The sequence below is a fragment of the Drosophila serrata genome, unplaced genomic scaffold (assembly GCF_035046125.1).
Source record: "Drosophila serrata isolate PLE 108 unplaced genomic scaffold, ASM3504612v1 contig_382, whole genome shotgun sequence".
In the NCBI taxonomy this organism is placed as follows: domain Eukaryota; kingdom Metazoa; phylum Arthropoda; class Insecta; order Diptera; family Drosophilidae; genus Drosophila; species Drosophila serrata.
Window position 1 is genome coordinate 4,825,530 of NW_028257280.1, and position 22,510 is coordinate 4,848,039.

A 22,510-nucleotide genomic window follows, 5' to 3' on the forward strand; every position below is an offset into this window, starting at 1 on the left:
TCAAATTAAGGACATTATTCCTTTCGCTCCCCCTCAGCATCTACACTTTCCATTTCCCCCCCCCCCCCCCTCACCTTTGTGTCCAAAGTGCGAGTGTGTAACGCATTTAAATGGAAATGTCAGCGTTGCGGAAACGCGCAACGGTTTTAGCTTTTCCTTATTCCCACCTGCCTTTTGAGTTTTACTCCTACTGTCTTTGCTATTTTTTCGACTGCTTTAATTGTGTGCAGGATATGTGAGTGTGTGTGTGTGGGATAATACGTTTTTACATTTGGCACTTGGCTTTTATGCTTCTTATTTATGCATTTCGTTCATTTATTTTTCATTTATTGTCTCGAGACATTTGCATTTCCACTGCGAGTGCGTCACGTTTAGGTTTCTTTTGCATACTTTTGAGCTGGCATGCCAAATGTTAATCATACGCCGCGTTGTCTGAAGGTAGAGCAGCAGCTCGTGCTCTAATTGAATTGCTTAGAATTGGCAGGTCAACGGCAGGCTGAGCCAAAAAATTTAAATCTCGTCGCGAAACGAGGCGCAAAAACACCTGCTTTGATCTCGGCCGTCTGATGATGATGATGGTGTTTTTCTGTTTTTCTTATCAATTGGCAGGGAATCAGGCCTGAATTCTGAAGGTTGTTGTGTGTCAGCAAATGTCAGAGGAAAATACATTTGAACTCTCGCCGAAAGCAAAATAAAATAACAACCAACAGCAAACTCTCTCCGGCGTCGGCAGTGGCGGCGTGAAATTTAATCAAATAAATTAGCAATAAAGTTTTATTTTCGCTGTCACCATCTCAGGAGCTCGGGTGTTACACGTTGCGTATACGTAATGCTGGCGTCTTTTTTTATTGGCCGTCAGCTTTTTTTTCCTGTGAGTATGAGTTTGAGTTGTTTGAGTTTCAGTTTTCATTTCAACCGTGCGATTTGCACTCACACTGGCCGTGTTTCAATTAACAATGTCAGTTTGATGTGACCCTCAGTTTGGAACTAAATTAAAATCCTGCAAAGGGGATTAGGCGGCACACATACGCACTATACCTTTGGCACACACATGTCAAGCTGTCGAAATGTCCATTTAATTAGGCTGAAATGAAGGATGTGATAAGGGTGTAGGATTAGGGGGTTTTTAAGCCAGTACCATGCTCCGAACCTAGGTTATTTATAAGCCTGCATGTCCCATACGGAATCCAACTTTTGGCACTTTCTGCCGCTTTCGAGCCAAAGGCAAAAGTTAATTGAATTTTTTATTTTTGTTTTACTTTTGGCCTGCCGAGTGCGTGACTCTCTTGAATAGTTAAAAGACGGAGACTGGGGGAAATGTGTACACAGTTTTGGCAAACACTTTGAACTGTTGCAGGAACAACACATTCACCACCATAAAGGCGAACATAAATTGTCAGCCACATAAACGATTTGAAGGCGCCAGAAGTTCTGCCAGCGATTATCAATACAATTTGCCAGCCTGTCAGAGCACATTTATCATTCAGAAATATGGCCCGAAACTAAGCGACAGCCCCGGCCATTTTACATATTTATGCCAGCGAAAGCACGCAAAATGCGAAATAACCAAAAAAGGAGAACAAGTTTACCTTCATATTTGTTTCGCATACGTTTACAACTAAATAAATAAGCAACAAACAAACGGAGAACCACAAATTCGAATGCAAATACCAGCGCAAAACACACACACACCAACGCACAGTTTGTGCTGGGCGCCCGCAAAAGTATGCAGCAAAAATTTTAAACTCATGACGCAGGCAATTTATATGCACGAAAAAAATATATATAAACCGAAATGAAACCAAACGAATCGCATAGCATCGACAATGAATTGAATACAGGAAAATCCTCTTGTTACATGGGCTGGTTTACTTAGAAGTTATGAAATTCTTGATACCCTATTACAGCCCCAGTTTTTGGAATAGTTTCTGAAGATCTTAATGAGAATAACTTACAGAATATATCACTTTTTTTGTACATAGAATTCTATAATTATATCTATAGTATCTAAAATCAAACTCTTCTATTAAAAATATACTTATTTTAATTAATTTTTTAATATTTAAATTCGAAACTAGCTTATTTTTAACATTATCCCCATGTACACAGATGAAGTGCTTTCTTAATAACAAGTTAAAACTAAAAGACTAGCCAAATGTGACTTAACCTTCTTCATTTTCTTCTTTAACAAATACCTAAGCTTTTTTTCATTTGTTTATTAATAATTAACCTATAAAATATGAATACGAGTTATCTCCGAGCAAGGTATCTTATGAGTCCCCCACATGTTTGTGTTTGTTTTCATCTCCATGCACTCCATTCAATATTCGAGTGGATATTCCCAAACGGCTGCTGGGCATCCTCGCATGGCAAAAACCCCAAAGAGTTTTAGCAAAATGAAAAATTGAAAAACGCGCTTAAAAATGCGATGATTTTGCGGTCGCCAGTTGAACTGATGGGTATCGGCGGCTTAGACTCTGGACACAAGGCGGCGGCAAAGGGCATAAATCATGGCGTATTTATCATAAATCAAATTGAATTCTCCTCAACAGGCCAACATTGCCGCCTCCTTTCCCGCCTCCATTCCGATTGGGATTGTCGGTTTTGCGGATTTTGAGGGTTCGCCCCGATGTGTTTGCTTGGCGCGCATATTTTATTTATGATTCTTTTCCAGTTGATTTGCGAATTTGTGTTGTCTCTATCTGACAGCACTTCCGTTTCTGTATCGATTTCTGATTTTTCCTGATTTGTATTGAATTTGTTGTATTTTTTCATCGGATCACTCATTGTTTCGTACATTTTTGAGCTTGGGTGGGAGTCATGGAATGTAAAACAGGTTAACCGACCGACCTGACAGCCTATCGAAAGTGACTACAAGACGACTGACATGGCATTATCAACTCGTTGACGGGAGCAACCGATGGAAACACGAGGAGCCAAGAAGTCCGAATGGTCAAAGTGATAAATGCCTGTGGAAATGGGATCTGAGAGCCACTTTTCCTTGCCGTGACCATTTGCACAAATTACTCGACAATTTTGCGTAGGCACTCTAAGAGCGAATATCTAGCAGTCATCATCTATTAGCTGAACAATAAATTCCCTTCAACATTCAACCATTCGAGTGCTAGACGGCCTCCTTTTTCAAAGGGTCAATGATATGTAAAGGTCAGTGTAGGGTCTAAGAAATCATTCAAGATATTGGATAACAAAGGGAAAGAATACATTTTAAAAATTATTTTGCTTGGAGACCTGCCAAAAGATAATAATGGCATAAAATCACTTAGCCGCTTAAACAAAAAAACTTATCTGCAGGAGTTTTATTAAAAAATTTGAGGAAAACAGTGCAAAAAATAAATCAGCAGAAAAAAACAGTTCAATTTTGAACAGATATTTATTTATAAAACTACTGATCACAGCTGATATTTTCCAATATATAATTAAGTTAGTTCCATTATGTGAGTTCCATTTAGTTTTATCTGGAGTTTAAAATCAAAATTTAACAATTAAAAGTATGCTCATTATGCCCTTCCAGGGTATTATAATTTTAGTCAGAAGCTGAAAACACAGTGAAGGAGTCATTTCTGACCCTATAAATCATATATATTCTTGATCAGCATGAAAAGCCAAATCGATCTAGCAATGTTAAAAAGAAAAAAAAATTGGTCAAAATTCTTTCATTTCTTTTGTGTTAAAAATTGTCATTGTCCAGATGTCAAAATTTGACAAAATTTAAATTTTCTTTAATTTTAAAACTCAAAATGCAGATTCGTTAACCCTAAAAAAAACTAGCACAGAACAGCTTTCCGAATTGAAATTAATGAATTTTTGGCTTAGTTATGAGTTTTTTAAATTTCAATTTGTCGGAAAAAATGTCATATAAATTATAGATAAATGTCAACTCAAAGAAAGGCATTATTATATCAGTCAGAAGCTGAAAACATAGTGAATGAGTCATAGTTCATAGTTCAGATTAAATATTCATTAAGGTAATGTAATATATCCATTATATTAATAATTTTGTAAACGCTGTGTTATAAATTATTCAAATAAATTTACCTATCGAAACCAAACCAATACCAAGCTGCGGCTGTTCGGCGGTTCTATATTTATCTGTGGTTATTGTATAAATATATCTTGCCAATATTTTTTTCCCGCACAGTTCACTCTTTAATTTCTTTTCAATTTGTGGAGCTGTTCGAGCACTTTGGTTTCGTTTTGTCGGTTCACTTTCCCGCTTTTTATGGGTAATGGAATCTGAGGGGTATATAAGGCTTACAGCTACAGTTTATTCTTTATAAACCGGTGAATTCTGCAATGATGGTATAAACCATTCGAGCCAAGAAAAGTGGCAGCTACTTTTTGGATTTGTGGCACTTAAAAAAACATTTTTTATCGCACTGTGAGGGCTTCTCTGTAGTTGGTGTAGTTACATCTGAAAATAAACAACTTCTTTTATTTTGTTCTAACCCTTTTTGTTTTGTGTTCACCAGCCAGGCAGTTGTTGCTGCTGAGTAATATTTCTGATCGCTGGTGTGCTTAATGAATTTTTGTATTTAATGAATGAACATCGTTTTTCTTGTTTCTTCCTCCTGTGTGCCTGCCTCTGTATTTTTTGTCTGTTATGTTCTGTGTTCTGTGTTCTGTGCTATGGTGCTATCCTCATATATGAATTTTTATTCGCTTCTGTTTTGCCAATTGATTGGAAATATTTCTTTTCATGTTTTTCAATTTGGAAAACCAGAAAACAAGAGTGCGCAGTGGCGGGGAAAACGAATGCCAGAGAGGGGATAGAGCAGCAGTCATTCTCAAACGAAACGCAAACCCCCTTCCCATAGGAAATCTCGGCAGCTAAGTGCTTTTGAGCGATGGCATATGAGTTCCCAGGTTGGTTTCCCCCCATTTTTGTTTAGACAATAATAATTTTTGCCATTTTATTTCGGTGAGCTGGGGGCGCTCTCGACTCGATTTATGTTCTTTGGCTGCCTGACAGCTAATGTTAGCTTATAAAGCTTTAATTTATTTTGTTTTGATTACTGCATTATTATCATGTACATAAACATGTTGCCGGACTATTGGCTTTTTCTGTTATGATGATTGCTCGAGTGAAACATTCTGAGATTTACTCATTGGATCTGTTATTATTTTGGAATATAAATTAAACTCTGGACGAATTTACCATTATATTGCCTGGTGCAGGGAGTTTACAGCAAGCTGTTATTGAGGTTCAATCTGTTTTACAGTCAGCACTTTGTTCTCTCAATTTACAGGTACTTCCCCTATCTCTCTCATGTTAAGCATATCAGTCTGAGCGCCATTTTTGAATTTTCTTGGCAGTAGACAACAGGTTAATTGAGATAAGATACAGCAAATAAATAAAATAAAATCAAATTCAAGTAATTTCATTTTTAATCATTTGTTGAAAGCTATGTTTACCATAAATACGCGTTTATTAATGCCAGATTTCAGTGCTTAAACGTTGTGTTATTTGCTTACTTAATTGCAGCCATTTGAGTACAAAAAATTACTTATTTACATACACAGAATAAACGTTTGCCATTATATTCACAACGCTTTTCGAATCTGAAAGCTTCTGTATAAACAGTGAGTTAATTATTCGCATAAAGTGCATTTTGCAAATAACAAACATTAACTGAGTCAGTCATTACCTGTATTTCCTGAACAAAGGAATATTCTCTTGAGTGCTGAATATTTCCTGCGTGTGTTATGGTTGACTTCTTTACAGAGTTTATTTTATTAATATTTTATGCATATTAAAAATTTAATATTTTCTTAAAATTAACTATTAGGTATTAGTTTTTGATACTCATATAATCTTTAACTCTTTCTCCGCTTCTAAATGGAGTGCCTCTATTATTTTTTTTAGTAACTAGCAAACGATAAGTCCGACATGACAAATATTTAACTATTACTAGTTGTAGTAGAGCAAATATTTGTAAGCTGTCACGCCTGGTATTGCAGTTCTTGACTTTTCCCCGCCAGCTTGTGTTTCATTTTCCCAACGTTCAACGCTCTAGCATGCGAGTTTCCTCTGTTAACTTTTTCCAGCATGCGATTTTCATACTAAGAATTTCACTAGAATTAACAGAACGCACTCTCTTTCTCTCGGGGAACTTGCTGAATTTCCCCAATTTGCAGACGGAGAGAGCTTGGGAGAGAGAGCTGGAGAGAGGGCCTGTCCGAGAGACCCACTGACACAGTGATAAAGCTGGGCCGGCTGATAACAGAAAGCTGTTGGGGCCCCATGCACAGGTACGAGGCACTAGGTCCGAGCTCCACGAACGCTCTCTCTCTTCGGGGACTCTCAGTCGGATTCGGAGGTCGGTCGGCAGGTCGGCGGTTCAGTCGCGTTTCCAGTCCATCTTTCACCGTGCTGCGAACAGGCGGACGGACGTGGTCTCCAATTCAATCGTTGGGCCGCCGCAGTTTCAACGCGCTCGGATTTAGATTCAGATTCAGATTCACACTCAGATTCAGATTCGAATTCGGAATTCACCAGCCTACCGCAAATATTTTAAATAATTAAAATTCTATTAAAAAAATATTAATAATAATAATATCCAACGTTCCAGTTCGAATGTGCGTGGCTAAAATAAATAAATAGTGCAAATATTTTCAGGAATTACTCAAATGAAAATACCATCAGCAAGAAGCAAAAATTAATGCTTGTGCCACTTGAATGAAAAAAATCCAATGCCATTAGTGTGTGCAAAACAAAAAAATATCTATATATATGAATAAATGTTAGCAAATATCCGAAAATATTTGCAGATAGCCATATGAATGGAAAAGTGCTCGAGAGTAAATAGGCCGAAAGTCGAAACATATCCACCGACTGAAAATCAAAAATCTTGGACAAACTTGTGCAGTTTTCGTTTTCCCAACGCTTTTCGAGTGCTATTATTAAAGTAATTTGTGCGACACTTGCCACCTGTTCGACAACTTTTGGAAAATACACACAGCACACACACAACACACACTCAATTTATGCAAACGACTTCGAGAAGAAAGCCGATCCGATCCCCAAAATAAAAACCGAGAGTGAGAGTGTCGAGAGGAGTCGTTGACCCAACGTGTAAGTCTTTGCATCCATATTATATTCTGGACTTACTCAACCCCTCAGTTTAAGACTGAACCCACGAATTTAACACCTTAACACACCGATCTTTGTTATCGCAAAGTGTTTGTCCGGGATTTAAATATAGATTTATGGCAGGCAAACATTAATTGGATTACTCGGGCAATCTTGGGGTATTGTGGATGAAGATTGACCTAGACCAAGGGGAAATAAATAGTCGAGAAAAGTGACATTTGTGTTGGGTGTCAAATTTAAGATAGAATTTATATCGCGATATAGTAAGCCGTTTATCACAAGGAGTAGGTGTTAAAATAGATGAAAGTGATATGGTTTTTCGACTCTAAAATGTGGATTGATTCTAGTTTTTCACTATGTTTTAAATGAATTAATCTCTACCATAAAAATGTGTCACAGTCTCCTCCTCTGGCTAAACTATATCCGGTGACATTTTAATAATTGTAAAACTCAAATGTAAAATGTAATTACTCTAAACAAACAAACACAATTTTGTCCTCAAGTGTAGTTTGTTTTGACTTTGTTTATTTGGAAAATATTGCGCCATACCCCTTAATAATTTTCCACCTTTTTTTTTTGGAGAGCCCTCGTCAGAGGTGCTTGAGAACTGTGAAAGCTCTCAGAGGCGATTAAGTAGCTACTGATATGCACAAAACACTTTGGCCGGGGGCATGGCTAATCAAATTACAAAGTCATATGCCGCTTGATTTAATAACTCGGTACGGTTAGGGTATACATATTTCCTGGCATGTGCCATGATGCCGCAGATGCTACCGTTTTCAGTGCTGCTGCTGCTGTTCCTGCTGCCGGGCAAATGCAGCAGTTTTATCTTTAAAGTTCGTCCAAATTACCTCCAAGGGAGGCGCACAGATGTGCACCCAACGTGCGGGTGCGGCTTTGTGTATAAATTTACACTTAACTGCAAAACAACAGGCTTAATTGCCCGAAACCAAATAAAATTCAGCATGCCAGTGGATTTGGCCGAGTGGTTACAGAAAGAGGCTGTGCCGGGACAGAGTTTTTGTGGACCATTTCGGGTACCGAGTAAATGAGGGTAGTTTGAACTAAAGTATATTCTTCTTTGATAAATTTCAGAATTCAAATTTTAGTTACATCATTGAAGTGATTACGTTTCTTACATCTACTATTGTTTCACTAATTACATCTCTGTGGGTCAAGTTTCTTTACAAAAGATTTCCATTCATAAAGAATACAATTTTCAGTCTTTCAGAGTGGCTAAAAATAAACAAGTTGTAACAAGACAAGTAAATGAAATGTACTGAGTACCTTCCGGTTGAAAATAAACTCAGACGAAACACTTGTAATTGTTTGAAATTATTCCATAGCAATTGCAGCAAATGCCGCACGCATCCTTGAACATGAAAAATGCGAGTGGCCAGAGAACGAGTCCTGCCAAAAAGATGGCAAGACGGGACAGTTCATGTGGGCACTTACACTAATTACAACGCCCGCACCGCTCGTCATTTAAAGCGCTGCCGAAAGCGGCTCTGAGTCACGGCCATGTGTTCCGCACGTGTGTGCTTTAAGTATTAAGGCGGTGACGCCTTAACAACAATATATTCTCTTCGAATCTGACACAGTTTTCCAACTGCCAACTGCTGCTCCTGCACCTCTTTCATCTATTGTAAATTGAGTCTCGGCAGCGTGGCAAAAGAAAGGAGACAGATACGGACAATGGGTCGTATGCGTAATACGCTTGACAGTTTTCCGTCTCCGCTTGTCTCCCATCTACCACTAACACACACACACAGAAAGAAAATGGCTCTAAAAGAAAATGAAATAATTGATTAACAAGGAGATTCTTTGATGTTTTGTTATTAATTTTATGAATTGAATGTTTTAAATAGGAGGAAGAACTGAAGAGATAAGGCATTGAGTACATTTTATTTATTTATTGGCAAGACTTTAAGACGGTTATTAATAGGCTGTTAGGTTATTTTAAATATTACTTTTCTTTTTGAGTTTTTTTTTTCTCAAATCTGGAAATTGATATCATTTTTTAACTTTTCTCTGTGCAGGAATGCCAGTGAGTTGCATTGTTTGTTAGACTTTTGCTTACACGCTAGGGTTGCTGCGGCATTGGAATGAACAAACGGAACGCTCAAATCAAAGGCGACAACCCGCAACAATGGAGCTGAAAATGCCAGCAGGCATTGCGGAAATATAAAGTAAACTTTTGTTTCGTCAGGATTGCGTCAGTGTTCTGTGCTATGTTGTGTTTGGGGCTTCCTAGACTCTCTAGGAATAATATTGCGCATACGCCGCGTAGCCGCTACTCACCTTTTGCGACAAGCCGCTGTAAGCGCTAATAAGCTTTTAATTAATTAATAATTAATTACTACCCACAGTCTAGCTCATCATCGGGTGGTAGGCGGCCGAGAGGTCAGTGGGTTTGTCATTCTGCCATTGTCTGGAAGCGAGCCCCTTATCGTAATGGACGAAAAGTTCTAATCGAGGCAATTAACGTGGCCAAATTTAATTTCCGTCCCTGTCGCTATCAGGCACAAGGCAAAAAAAAAAATGTATATATATATAACAAAAAACAAGAAGAAGACAAAGCGAAGCGCCTGCTTTTTATTTACAAAATATTAGTTAAGGCCCGCCATTGGGAAATCCATCATGTAAGCCCGGGATTTCTCGGTTGCATGTGTTTCTATTTGTTCCTCGCCTTACTGCTTGATCTAGGGATGAACATTCTCTATGAATTGATAAAATATTTAGCTTTTGAATAACATAAATAATATAGAAACTAAATGTGAAAAGTTTATTGTGATGTATGGATTTACTGGTATATTTGTTCTATTTTATATTTTACATGATTGAAAATATTTAAACATTCGATTGCAAGCAACTCACATCTAGTTTAGTTTATCCTTTTGAAGGATACATTATGTACTCTTTTATATCTCAATACATATTGTTATTGAATATATCGATACCTGGGTGCCATCCCTATTCTGTCTATTCCTCTATTTGTTTGCCTTTCTCTTCATTCTTTAGGCCTGATAAACGAGACCAGCTCCTCAGGTAATTTTTGTTTGGGGGGAGATTGAGGAGTTTCGGGCCTTTGCCTTTGACTGGCCATTAAGCAAATTACTTATGTTAATTAGTTGCCAAGGCTAATGAGATATCGCAAGGATTTGCAGTCCGTGATAAGTCAAATTTAAAGGCAAAGTCGGAGCAAAAAGAGAGCCTTTCCCTGATTATCCACCTTCCGCTCCAATTTAGCCCTGTTGATTTATGATGCGGAATTTAGCGGAGCACAATCTCGACTTGAAAGCAATCTAACAGTGCTCCGGGCCTCGCCATACAATGGGAATTCAATTTTCCTCCCTTACTCCCTGTGCTCTCTGTGAGTCCTTGATTCAGCAAATTGCATTTATTTGCCAGATGAATGAACTGCAACAATGCGGAGATGCAACAGTTTGCTGAAATGCAAGAAATGCGTTCGGAAAATTGTATAAATAAATAATTCCGAGTAATAATTGAGAGGCAAGGCTACTGCTGAAGGAGGCAAATCATTCAAATTGTCCTTGGAAGAGGGAAACCAATTTCGATATACAACTTCGTTCAATTGGTCAAGAGAAAGTCAAATAAATTTCCTGGATTGTAGCCCTAGGTTTACACTGAACTATTAGCCATGTAAATCCATTACACAATAATGACATTATTTGTCCCATCTCATTTACGTTTAATCGTTGGTACTTATTAAAATCCCTTTTAAATCAATTTAATCTCATGCAGATGTTTGCATTAAAATTAAAACGCATTGATAGATTTGCTAGCCTTAAGCCGTAAAATAATTAAAAACGTAATTAGCTTCATGCAATACTCAGGCATTAATGTATTCAAAATGCCTGCAGCCTGCAGGATCGAAGGAAGGGGCAACTTTCCGAAAGGGTTTCAGGTCAGTGCGCTGGTTGGGAATAATTTCATTAAAATCAACTTTGGTTGCACACGCCTGCGGTCGGCGGACAGAAGATTAATTACTGACTTTATTTGGACTGGACTCTGCTGGAATGTTACACCGACTGGACTCTATAATTCTGTATTGACACATAATCAATAGTTCTGTTTTCTGAAAAAAAAACTAATTAAGCCACCATGAATGCGAAAAAATGAATTCAAATTGCAGCGTTAATAGTAATAATAACTTCCATTAACTCCAGTGCACAATATATCTTAATTTTGGGGATAATTAATGCTTGCAATTATGTTGGGTTTCGTTGGATGTCGTTGCCTTTTTGCTTTATTTTCCACCTTGACAAAGCCCCACATTCTGCTATATATACACGCCGCACTAGGAGACGTAAACAATCCACTTAACATGCTGGGAAATACCATTTGATCCTGCCATCCATCTCCTGGGTATTGCGTATACGCAGCGTGGGTCGCACGGAGCCTTTGGCAAGAGTGTGTCACGCACATTATTGATAGGCCAACTCAATGGCCTCGGCTTCAGTTACACAGGACTCTCTCGATTACATCTTCCAGGCTCCAGACTCTGTATTCGGGACTCCCGCCCTCGGATACTGGGTTCTTGTAGCATCTGGGCAATTACGGCTCGGCTCGGTCCCTGTTTATTAAAACGACATAATTGCGAATTGAAGCCCGCAGCTCTTCGCTGTCTTGACTGCTTCAATCAACTGGATCATCAGTGGTTTGCTGCTTTTGGCACTCTTATCGTTAACCATCAGCTACATACTTTCCCTTTTGTAAAACTTTTTCCCCGGGAATTGACCGGGGAAAATTTGCATAAGAAGCAAAGAACTTTGGCCTCCCTGGAAAGTATATATATATTTTACGTTTGTTGTTTGCACACCGCGCTCTCTTCAATTATGATTAATGACCTGTAATTAAAGCCATGAAAGCGACCTTTGTCGGATACACAAATTGATTAGAGATGGACACGTGAGTGACGGCCGAGATTAGAAGCTCGCTGAAAGTTCACTAGTCAACATGATATTCAACTATGATTGAAGCCACTTGGAGTGGAGTGGAAAAGCAGATAATATATGAAGTATATATTTATTATATTAATCAGGAATTGAATTAAATGTAGATTAAATTATAATAGCTTTATTGGGAATAACAGTTCAAGGTTTTATATCTCGGTTACTTATTCGGAACTATCGTAATAAAGAGTAAGGTTTATCATTTGTATAGTTTTATGATCAAGAACTCAAGGACCTGGCCTCTGGCTGCCACATCTCCAAGTCAGACACATTATCTTGTATTAGCCAAATTGTACACACTTGAACGGAGAACCGAACTGTGTCCGTGACGCCGCTGAAGTCATTCAGCATAAATCAGGGCAGAGTCCTCCACCGACCTTAGGAGGATGTTCAAGTGTTTTGGCTTTTCATTAATTAAATTGCCAGTTGTTGGGAGCTTCGGGTCTTCAGTTCTAGCTGTAGGCCACCTTTCTGGACCGTCCGGATTGTTTATGTTTTGATTAGTGCCAAGAGCCGAAAACCGAAAACATATTTGGGTTAAGTGCAGGCTCTCAAGTCCTTCTTCAGGACTCAAGTGGTGCCTTGTTTTCCCGTCTCGAGGGTGCATTATGTATTGTATTATGTGCGGCCTGGCAATTATGTTGCTCCTGCCCCCGGCAGACCCATTAATCACGAATGTCTGAATGTCTGGCAAGACAGCCGCGAGCTCCGCCCACTGTACATTGATGGCTAATTGCACACATGGCAGGTGGTTCCGGCCGGAACACGTAAACCTAATTGTAGACGTCTTGCACTACCTGATTTTGATTGTTAGCCAGACTCAATTGCAAAGAGTGCGCCCCGTGTGCTAATTGAATTGTAATCAACTTTGCCCTGCAATTAAACGTAGCTCAGTTAGTTAAAATCTGCTTGCAAAGTTCCACTTTGGCTGAAAGCTATTTCAGTTCCATGAATAATTATCAGACTAACGAGATGAGTAATTGTATAGAGGAAATAATGAATTTATTAAGTTTAGAATAGATTTGGGATGCTGCTTATTAAATATCGATTGTAAAAATTTAAAACATTATACTATTTCAATAAAGTTTTACATAATAAAGTAATTATACACTCCGGATAAATGTATAACTTCCTACACCTTAATGCGTTCTAAGCAATCAAGTTAAATTGAATTTACAAGGCAAATAGCTTCTCATATGTGCTTATATGTACCACTAATGTTGCTAGCAATATTTACTGACCCGCAATTGTTTTAATAATATTATAAACTGTCCATTACAAACGCTGGCCAGTAAACAAGGAGGTAATCAAGCGCGGCAGGCAATTAAAAGCTTTGCTCTTCCAGCTCGACCACTTGTGCACACAAACTGCAGAGCAACAACTCCCGTTCCGATTATGCCATAATCATCGAGATGAGACGGGTTGAAATGGGTGCGATATTGCAGCTGTGGCTGCTGAATTGTGGAAATTGTGGAAAATGGCAATGGGGAAAACGAGAAAATGGTAGCCGTGGAATGCGAGTGTCAGCTGCAAGATATCCCAAAACAATGCGATTAAGCACATTACCATTCCGCTTGGCGCACTGGGCGTATGCGTAATCCGCACTAATGCAACGCCAAACTAATTGGTTCACTTAATTAATGGCAAGGGGCAAGCAGAAACGATGTGTCCATTGATCAACAGATGCCAAAGAGAGAGTTTTTCAGGGTATTTTACAGTTCACTACGCAAAGAGCGGAAAATTTAATCCATTATAAAGTTTCTTCCCTTATTACAAGAGATTTTTTTCTAAGCTAACAACCTAGTCTGCTTCTTGTATAGTAAGTTAATCATTCTGGGACTTCTCCAACCATAACTAACTGTTTAGTATATATTACTTATTGTTTTTGACTGCATTTAGCATGGAGAACTCACCTGTTTGTCATCTCTGCATGACTAACTCTTCTATCAACGCTGACCGTCCGGTCAAAAATAAACTCCCCCGCTCACACATGGTGCTGTGTAAATAAATTAAATTCAAATCTAAATTGATATAAACTATGCTCATTGGGGCTAAACAAAAAAAAGGGGGAAAAATAAGAAAGAAGGCCCGTGCTTATCGCTGTCCAAAAAAAAAATAATAATAATAAAAGAAACAGAACCAACAAAATCGCTGAGGAAAGCGGGCGCCGTTGTTATGGTGGAAAGGGGCGGGAAGAGGGCGTGGCGGGCACTTTATCGCTGCTTAATTACGTTACTGATAAGCCCACATTTTGGGCAGAGTTTATTCTTTCTTTTTCTATTTGTGTTTCGTACTTTTCGTCTTTCATTTGGCTTCTTTTTCCTATCAAAGGTCTAAATGCGGTTTTGCTTTTCTTTTCTGTTGGACAAATCTTGGCGCTTAGCTCTTGACTTTCGGAACTGCTCAGTCGAGATTTTGTTAATAAAAATTAATGGCTTCGTGATTTGTTTGGCCTTAAGTGCAAAATTTCCTTATGTGCTTAATTCTGGTTCGCCCATAGATTGTGTTTATATTGCTGCTTGTAATTTCGACCACCCAGACTGAAGGTTATACTGGAATTGGTGTTATCGCTTCATTTTTCTCAAAGTTTGTGAAATAAATGTGATTTCTTAGAGTAAAGAGTTTAATTTAAAAGTTAATTTACATTGAAAATGTGAAGTTCTAGCGTAATATTAATAAAATAATATTATATATTCTAAGTAAATCAACAACTGTTACTATTTTACTAAACTTTTTAGTCTCATTATGTTTATAGATACCGCGGAACTTTCCATTTAAAATGTATTAAATTTTTAAAGCCCTTATAAATTGGTAAAGAAATATTTACTCTTGTCTAGGGTATAAGGTATCCGTTTCCACCAAATTTGTTATTCTATGCAATACTTTTGTTTTCGCCTTTTGCTCAAATGAGGGTTAATGGGGATAATATTGCAGATTGGCTGCTGATGCTGGTATGCAGACAACGCCCACAACCGACACTAATGCCGGGCTAATTATTTATTTAGACGCTTTAATTACTTATTTATCGATTGCGCCCAGCGCGGTGGCGTATGCGTAATATCTGAAATAACCCTCAGTGGCTGGCGAACAAACAATAAAATCGCGCGAACGCAATTCGTGTTCGGTTGCCAACGGGTTGGATAAAAGTCAACGACACAATGCCAAAAATAAATATAATAACTATTTATAAATATTCCATGCGAATGATAATTGATATGGGTATTTTGGTATTTTCGAAAGATGCAGGCCGTCGCCGGCAAATAATGATTTATGCAAACACCATTTCCCGCCAGCGTTTGATGTGGAAAAGTTTTGGCCCCTGGTCATTGTTTATCCGCGCTGTCAGGGAACCCATTAGCCCATTCAATCATTTAATGGTTAACGCGCATAAATACCAAGTGCGAAAATATTTATTTGCCCTCATAAAACAGTGATATTGTTGCCATTATTTGGCCATAACAAAATGTTTACGCGGGCCGGGCATTTGCCAATTTCCCTGCTCGTTTTCCACAGCCAATTTCAGCTTCCCATTTGCATGCGTGCATTTTCCTAAAAGGTCTCCCGCATAAATAAACCGAAATGTTGTTTCGGTTAATAAGTTCTGCAATGAGTTTATATACCCTGGACGCGTTTATTTTGAAATTAGACTGGGTTTTAAAACAAATCAATTCGAGTATATCTATTTTCTGGCTAGCACACCTGGCATTTTCACTCTGTTTGTTTTCGTTGTTTGGACGCTTTTGCTGCCTTATCAATCGAATATTATCTTTATGCTTGGTTTGCCCCAAATATGCGATATTTATTTCTTCAATTAATTTAAGCGCCAGCACAATAAAAATATCTCCAATATATGTGTGACGAATTGAAATGGCAGTGAGAAAAAACTGATAAACTAATAACAAAAGTGTCTGCATATTAAAACAGCATGTTGATTGACATGAATATTTTAATTTAATTTAAGTACAGATTTGTTTTGAAAATGAAAACAAATGTCACCCCCCCCCCCCCGAAATATTTGTTTTTTGTAGTGTATGAGGGGGAGTATTTGGAAATTGTCTATACAAACAAGAGTGTATCCGAGTGTGGCTGATGCATGTGAAATACCCAAAATGGCACAACATTCTGCATGATTGATGGGCTTTATGTCCCGAGATACGGATGCGGAACTTTAGGGTGGACCGAGAACATTGGCTGTATTTGCATACACCCAAACTTTGGGTATGCAAATTGGCTTTATTTATTAATCGAATGCATTTTGTGGTCAGTGCAAATGGACGGGCTGAAATGTTTCGGCTTGGCTCTGAATATGCAAACAGGAATTTGCACTTTTTACGTTATGAAAAATGTTTAATGTACTCCACCGGAAGTGACTTGATAAGTTTTTCATAGCCACCACTCGGAAATGGTAATATTTCGAAGTAAAAAAATAAACCGTTTCTCAGCTTCCCAGTTTTATGGCAATTTAAATATTAAATTCTGTAATTTGTTGGTGAACAATTTCAGCTATCTAACTTCTCGGCTATAGTTGTGAACACTCCCCGGAGCGGCGAGTGTCACATAAATCTCGCAGCGAATTTAGTTTCCGATTTGCATTCGTGTGCGTCGTCAGGTCTCCTCCTCGCACATAATTCATGCAGCTCGACAAGCCACAAGCCATAAATTTAATGTATTTTTCAGCGTTCTGGCTTCGTCCTGAATTGTTCAGCTCCGCTCAGCGTCCTCGACCTTGTTTGGTGCTGCGTTTTGGCATCGATTTGGCTGGCAGGCTAACCGCTTCGCGTCGCCAATTATGCCATTGAAGTCTATTTATAGAGTAACGGGCGTAACTCCATGGGTAACTCCAATCACGCAACTCACCTGCAGCACCAATGGGACACTTTATCCTTAGAGCCCCACCCCTCGCCCGCTTCCTCAGCCTTGCTGCTTGAACTTCACATTCCTTTTGGCTCCACGGCGTCAGCCTTGGCTGCATTTTAATGGTTTTTATTGATTTTCAGCATTGTTTCAGCAGCACACGACCAACATGCCACCTGCCTCTAGGGCAACACCTGTGCTCTTGCACATTGAAAAATATGAAATTCTTCAAATATCTTCCAGGCATGGCATCTAGGGAGTGTTTCTTTTTGGTTTAAAGCTTTTCAGCAAGGTATTGTGACCTTTATTTGTTATATTTTTTATATAAACAACCACTATAGAGAATCAAGAAATATGTCACCAAGACTTAAGCTCTTAAATGGTAGAACTTTATCTTAATAATAATTGTGTGAAATAAATTAAATTTCTCTCAGTGTCCTGGTGCTCGTTATGAGCATTCATCGCATCAATTGGCGCGTGCCAGCGAGGTCTCCTTTCCTAAAAGCCCGCCAACATGGGTAGGACACCTGGCCTAAAGACTGGGTCTGTTGCACTCGCACTTGCGCTGACATTTGGCTTGCGGCTGCTGTCCTCGTTCCGAGCCTCTCCTTCAACCCCGGCAATCTCCTCCTGTTCCCCTACTACCTCACCTAACAGATGCCCTTCTGCTATTTAGGAATTCGCGCGCAGTTTTACCTGCGCTTTATTCGCCATGCTCTACACAAATTCCGGGTCTAATTGCTTCGTGTGGCTGTTTGAATAGAACTGAATTGCACAATAAAATTACCTGGCAAATTACACCGTACTGGCCTCCATTCAGGTATTTTTTCTTTTTGGGGCTGAGGAGGTATCGTTGCGAAAATTTCATAAGGGAAATTAAGTTCGATTTCGATGGGTTAAAGCTGAAATTAGTGAAAACCTCTTTTTTGGGTCAAAGAATCCCTAAAGTAATAAAAAATAAAATCTCAAGGTGGTACAAAACATTTAGTTGGGTATTGATTTTATTTAATTTTAGTTCCATCTCGTATTAAACAAATAATTTCATATGTGGATACCTTGTTATTTTCTGTTTCTTTAATTTCTTCAAATACTTAATAACATTTTTAGGTATTTTTCCATACAATACTTGCTATAGTTTAAAACCAACATGGGACCACATAGTCTCCTCCCCCATTTTCAACCATAAATCTTTTATTATCGTTTGAAAAGTTTTTGAAAAATCGCTTCATTGATATGTCCATGCAAGGCGAGCCATTGGGTTGAACAAATCCTGGGATAATATTTCCAAAGTTTAAGTTATGCTAAGCAGACTGAAAGTAGCCTCCTTGCAGAGTGTCCATATATCCTTGACTGGGAGAGGGAGACAGCGTATAAGCCCTGACGATGGGCACTTTACTCAATTTTTTGTCAGCCCCCCATTTCAGTATGTCCTGGAATGTGTGTTTGTGAGAGGAGTGTGTGTAGCTGTCTGACGGTGTATCTCTCACTCACTCATACTTTTGTTACATTGCCTCATGTTCCTTTGCTTTTTTCTTGTATTTTGTTGATACACTGGGAAGGAAATTTACGAACACATATTAGTAAAGGGTGCCAAAAAAGTATAAATGATTAAATTGCATCTTTAAGACACTTTATTTTAATAAAGATAATTTGTTCTGTGGGTTTAAGAACTATTTAAAGATTTTAAATCAATATGTTTCAGAGCCTTAAAGTAAGCAGTAAAAAGTAAATAACATAATAAGGACCAAATTCTGTGTTTTTTTCACGATGTACCACTGGTGCTTCCGGTGAGCACGCCCCGCTTATCAGCGCATTTTCAGTTGTTCCTCGCCTTTCTCCCCCACGCTTTTCCATCCCCGCTTTTCCAGCACCACCCACAATTTCCCCTCGAGTTCTTGTTTGCCTGTTTTGCATGTCATGCGCTTGTTTGTTTTTTGCTCCTGCTTTCTTCGTTTTGTGTTTCCTTCCGTTTTCAATTTCTTTTCTACATGTTCATGTTGTAGTACTGTGCACTCCCTCCGCCCTTTCTCTCATCATGGATTTTCTTATTTTATTTTTGCATATTTTGAGCAGTTTTCCGAATGACATTTCTGCTGGCTCATGCCTTCGAATGTGAGGAGCAGAGTTGAGTTGCCTGGGAACTGCATCTGTCTCTTTGTCAACGGAGGGTCTGCACTGGTGGGGAAGTCTTAGCCTGTAGTGTTTTGTGTGCCAAGGATTTCACTGCGAATTAATTTCTCGCCCTGTGATCTCATCCTCCTTTAATTTGCGAAATTAAGCCTGACCTGGGCCCAGAGATATGCAGTGCTTGATTGTTTCGGTTATTTATTTGTGGCAAACGTTTAATTGAATTCTAATATAATTTATGAGTCCACAAACACAAACATGACAAATATTTGCCCAATAGACCCAGAAGGCGGTCGAGCTTTAATTGGAATGCCAATGCCCGGACAATGGACAGGAGGATGGTGGCCATTGGGCATCGGGCATCAAAGTCAACTTTAACGCATGACCTGTCAGATCAAGGCCAGTGGTGCAGCAGTAATTCATAATAATACGAGTTATGTATATACATTAAATACAATAATTTATTGATTTTTCATACGAGCATAATTCCTCACGCATCCGCAAAGTCATAATGGAAACGGCCTGGAGATGACTTCCGCTTTGTTTGCCCCGATGTCAATAAAAATATGTGTTTGGCCCGGGAAAGACCCACAGTCTCGTCTGACTTCATAATCATCAACAAATCAAAGATGAGTGCGTGACCGAGGCAGAAGTTGTGATTGGAAGGGAATTATTGATGTAGCCATGGGGAGTTGCCCAAACACAGTCAGAAAATTTACAAATAGTATTTGTTTACCTATGCGGAACTAAATTATAATTAAGCAGGTAGATAATAAATTTGGAAATTCATAAAGATAGAAAATATAATGAAATAAAAGGCACTTCCTCGTCTTCCTCGTGTTCCTCGATTCATTTGCAAACTGTTAAGGTATATAAGCTTCGGGTTTCCGAAGTAAGTAAGTTAGTTAGTTTCTCTTCTTCCTTTTTCATAACAACCCTCCCTGAATAATTACCAAACGTGATATGAATTGCTTGACCAATTGAGATGACTTTTATTCTCGGTGTACGTAAGGAATAATAATAATTTCTATCACGCTGCCATCTCTGAGGCTTACAGCTGAGTGATTGACATGACCGCAGGGGGTCAAGCCAGGCGAGGAGGTGGCCAGGACATCGTCCTAATGGCCCATTGACAATTATGGCGCTACTAAATCTTGGCCAGCAGGGACACAGCTACTAAAGACCGAGACTAAAGCGAGAGGGGGGAAGAGAGAGACTGAGCCCAAGCCCAAGCAAACAAGGCCCCATGTCATAAGCAAGAGGACTTGGAGCTACAGGACTCGTCTTTGTTTGTTTGTCTTCCAGGGGGCAGCACAATAGAGGAAATGTGAGAGGAGGCGGCATTTCAGGATCCAGGGGGATTCCCGATTGAGGTTCGGCTCAGGGGTCTGCATATTATTCAATTAAAATCGCACTGCCATTAAGCTTGTACGGACAACTGTCAGTAACACGCACGCAATCAATGTCAACACGCACGCCCTTCCGCACACACATACACACTCTCAAATAGGCCAAAGGATATACGCACGCACACACTGGCGTGCGAGTTCGGTGCCAGGACGAGTTGCAAGTACGTTAATAGAACTTAGGCTCGCATAAATGTCAGCTACAAGATTTGATAGCCCCGGGTTAAAACTAAGTCCTTGCATATGCGTGTCTGGAGTGCTTGGTTGTGTGAGAGGCGAGGCAGGACTTTTCATGGCAAGTCCTTCTCCACTTTCTCTCTTTCTTTCTCCCTCTGTGCGCGCCCGAAAGCAGACTGCAAAAATTGAACAAGCTGGGCCTGCTTTAAATTTATGTGTATGTGTGTGTGCAAGGACCACAGTGTACAGTGCTTAAAGAGGAGTCTGCCTGCAAGCAAATAATTTAAATCGTATTTATTAGATAAAAAGCTCGAAACTTTTTAGTTCATTAAATAACAAAGGCTTTTTCTCCATTTAAAGTGAATTTAAAAAGTCAAATCAAATTGAATATTCAAAATGTTAATAGAATTAGCTTCAAAACTTTGCTATTGATATATAATATTTAATTTCAAAGTGTCTTCAAATTGTATTAGTTGTATAGATTAAGTTTTAAAATTCCAACTATTTTCTATAAAATTCTTTTGGTTAGAAGAAAATGCACCTCAGCTTAGTTCATTTGTTATCAGAGCTAACATTTCCGTTTAGTACCGAAAAATGCCTTAATTCTGTTTTAGGTGCTTTAACTTTATACAGCTTCGTGTGCACTCAGGTTGTGTGTGAATATATGTTGTCGTGTTTTTCCAGCTTCTAGAGCAAATTAAGATAGAGGAAAAACGCCACCGAACACCTCCACATTTTTCTCCTTGGGAAAAAGAGTTTGAGAGGCGGCAGTATGTATCCTGCCTCATCTGGCAACTCGACCTCGTAGCCGCATAGAGGAAAACTTTTTTGTCTGCTCGGTGCCTCGAAAGTTACCCAAACGCCTGGCTCCTCCTTGGGGAAAAGAACGAGCAGGGGCGGAGGGGAAAGGAAAAACTGCTGCCCCTCAATGAACTTTTTCATGGGTAGGAGAATGGAAATGGAAATGGGAACGCGAGGGGGACCTGCCTCGGCGTTAAGTGGCGCCCAACCAAGACGCAGCATCAGCAGTTGCCACGCCCCCTGAAGTACCCAGCCTCCTGGCCCACTCAGACTCCCTTCCAGCTCATGGCCTGCCTGCTGGGCAGCAGATAGCAAGCTGAGATGGTGGAAAATATATAGAGAGTGCAGGAGAAAAATGTTACACAGGAAAAATATTAATACAAATATAGTTTAACTTAATTAAGTCGTTATTTAAATCTTTAACAAATATTACTAATATATTCCTATATAAAGAAAAACTTCAATTTATTTCTTAAATAATTTCAATATCAAAGCCAGAGATTTGTAATTTTCCCCCCGTGTAACACCAGCAATGTAGCCTTATTTTTACGGCTATCGTTTCAATTTTTATGGCTTAAGTTGTTGTAAATTTAGTTAGAAGTAGAGTTCAGCTCTATCATCTGCCACTCTGGCAGTCGACAAGCTCGAAGGCTCGCTCCTGGGATCTGAACACTAGAGAGAGAGAGAGTTCGGCTCCGGGGGAATCGATATCCTGCGGCAACAACTCCGGGGCTGCGTGTCCGTCTGCCGTTCTATTAGCCGTCAGGCGGAAAATTTAATACTGTTTATTTACACAATTTTCCAGTTAACCAGGAGCGCGGTTACCTTCACTTTGAGGGTTACGTAATGCTAGCATTAAGGTCAATTCTTTAGGTTGGAATCAGTCTTTAAGTAACGCTCTCCCTCCCTTACCTTTATTTTTGTGGTTGTATGGGCTAAAACCGCATAAGATACACTAACTCACACAATATCCTCGCTTCACGTATTTCCGTTCACACTTTGTGAGTGTGTGTGTGTGGTGGGTGGTGGGGTAGGGAATACAAGTAAACAGTACATTT

At 39.1% G+C, this 22,510-nt stretch overlaps 1 protein-coding gene across 1 annotated transcript in view; it reads left to right on the forward strand.

Annotated features, from left to right (window-relative positions):
- The first annotated feature begins 6,330 nt into the window (after positions 1-6,330).
- The window catches only part of 5-HT7 (5-hydroxytryptamine receptor 7), a 58,925-nt gene continuing 42,745 nt past the window's right edge, over positions 6,331-22,510 (forward strand). Inside the window, exon 1 of the mRNA XM_086840609.1 lies at positions 6,331-7,093. The gene's annotated coding sequence lies outside the window, so the exon portion shown is untranslated. The remainder of the gene's footprint in view (positions 7,094-22,510) is intronic.